The following is a 2,500-nucleotide window of genomic DNA, read 5'->3' as shown; positions in this document are numbered from 1 at the left end:
GTCGCACGCCTTCAGCTCGCCCCACCGGCAGGACGTCCCACGATACATGCCAGTTAAACACCGACGGGCGGTGAACCAACAGCGTGGGACACAAATCCAACTACGAGCTTTTTAACCGCAACAACTTTAATATACGCTATTGGAGCTGGAATTACCGCGGCTGCTGGCACCAGACTTGCCCTCCAATAGATACTCGTTAAAGGATTTAAAGTGTACTCATTCCGATTACGGGGCCTCGGATGAGTCCCGTATCGTTATTTTTCGTCACTACCTCCCCGTGCCGGGAGTGGGTAATTTGCGCGCCTGCTGCCTTCCTTGGATGTGGTAGCCGTTTCTCAGGCTCCCTCTCCGGAATCGAACCCTGATTCCCCGTTACCCGTTACAACCATGGTAGGCGCAGAACCTACCATCGACAGTTGATAAGGCAGACATTTGAAAGATGCGTCGCCGGTACGAGGACCGTGCGATCAGCCCAAAGTTATTCAGAGTCACCAAGGCAAACGGACCGGACGAGCCGACCGATTGGTTTTGATCTAATAAAAGCGTCCCTTCCATCTCTGGTCGGGACTCTGTTTGCATGTATTAGCTCTAGAATTACCACAGTTATCCAAGTAACGTGGGTACGATCTAAGGAACCATAACTGATTTAATGAGCCATTCGCGGTTTCACCTTAATGCGGCTTGTACTGAGACATGCATGGCTTAATCTTTGAGACAAGCATATGACTACTGGCAGGATCAACCAGGGAGCTGCGTCAACTAGAGCTGAGCAGCCGGCCGCCCGGGAGTGTGTCCCGGGGGCCCGCGCGAACACGCAAGCGTCCGCTCAATCATTCTGCAAACAGGAGGAGGCTGAGCTCCCCTGCACAATACACCTCGAAACCCTCTCAGGTCCCGGCGGCGCGCAGCGCCGTCCCAAGTACTTGGTCGGGTTCGAGAGAGGCGCAATCGCCCGGAGTTAGGCGAGTAGACGCTTTCGGTGCGACCACCCGTGCTCCCAACTGAGCTTGCCGCTGCCGACAGAGGCCCGGGAGCGTGCTGTCGTGGCATTGCCGGCGGGAGACAACACGCGCCACCTACGGTGACCGGCAGCTCCAACGCCAGCGCCACAGAAGGACAAAAGCCCCACTTGGGTGCCGAAGCGAACTCTCCCAGCACAGCGCACGCGCCAACACATCCGCACAGCTGCGATACAAACCACCAGCGAGAACCGCTGGGGCGACCGAGCAGCAGACGGCGTCGCGGCGCCGAGCGCCGGGCGGCGGCGCATCCTCAACGCACACAGTCCTCAATCGGACCAGCACACTGAAGATGTCCACCGCGCTTCGCACCGGGCCCGCGAGGACCTACTTTGGCCGCACGGCGCCGCGCGCAGGGTGCGCCGGCGCGCAGCTGCGACGCCTGCCGCGTCCGTCGGCCGGCGCGCCTGCCACTGGCCGCCCCCACCAGCCGGCTGTAGCGCGTGCGCCCACGCACCGCGCGGCCAGCACGCCGGGAGGCGCCCCCTCACCGGCCGGGGACGGTCCCACCCAGCCACCGCCGCGTATCGCTTCACACCCAGATGCCGTTCAGTTTCGTCGGCATGGTGGGTATCGCTGGAACAACCGGTTAGTACCTCAACCTATCGTCGCCATCACCGATTCACCCCTAGCGAGAACAACCGCACCACAACAGGTTACCATTTGTTCATTTGCGTAACTTCACCAGAAAACGCAGGCGTCCATCGCCATTTGCAACTTCAACGATTATTGCATGCCTGTGTCAGGTGTCACGCCACACTACGTCTGCCCACATACACGCAACAAAATGTGCACGCCTAGACAATACGTGGAAGGTGGCCCCCGTACGTATGCGATGTCCATTGCTCGAACGACTGTCAACCGGCCTCTGTAGCATGTCGCAGATATGGAACGCGGTGCACCATGCCATCACGGTGTGTGAGGAGAGACGACTAGGTCCGAATACATCAACAGACAGCTCATGCTGATCGCCATCCACGGCGTCCGTTCCTCCCACACGTCTCTATGGCGTACCACACTGCAATCCAGCTCTCATAGGGAGACGACACGTAGCTGCGTGCACAATATTTGCACTGTATGGTCCGCCGTTTTTGGGCGCAGTCGTTGTGCGGTCACACATGTGCCACGATGTATCATTCAGTACATAAGGACGAATGTGCAGTACAGATTGTGGTTCACGCGTACGACATCAGCGGACAGTTGACACAGGCCGCACCACAACGTAGCCTGAGTACGTCGCATGCGAAGGGCATTGAACATGCAAACTTCTCACCAACCAGCTTGCGAAGGCAGGGGGCAAGGTGGGGACGTGGGGAGGGGCGGCATGTACGTCCTGCTGCCATCCACATTACAGTGTACAGCAGGAGCATGTGGAAAGTGAGCAAGACTTGCAAGGTGTTTAACATGAAGCGATACACAGGGGTGCGGGCAGTGCGAGTAGCGAACTATATTGCGAGGGTTGCGGGTGGGCAACACTACAG

General features: G+C 58.4%; 1 non-coding gene across 1 annotated transcript in view; it reads right to left on the bottom strand.

The window, feature by feature from the left end:
• LOC124729310 overlaps positions 1–749 on the bottom strand; it is a 1,909-nt gene extending 1,160 nt beyond the window's left edge. The window contains exon 1 of the ribosomal RNA XR_007007602.1: positions 1–749. This exon is cut by the window's left edge and continues 1,160 nt beyond it. This is a non-coding gene — a ribosomal RNA (small subunit ribosomal RNA).
• Between the last annotated feature and the right edge of the window lie 1,751 nt (positions 750–2,500).

Source organism: Schistocerca piceifrons, unplaced genomic scaffold, assembly GCF_021461385.2.
Source record: "Schistocerca piceifrons isolate TAMUIC-IGC-003096 unplaced genomic scaffold, iqSchPice1.1 HiC_scaffold_1201, whole genome shotgun sequence".
Classification (NCBI taxonomy): Eukaryota; Metazoa; Arthropoda; class Insecta; order Orthoptera; family Acrididae; genus Schistocerca; species Schistocerca piceifrons.
This window is presented reverse-complemented; position numbering and strand designations above follow the sequence as displayed.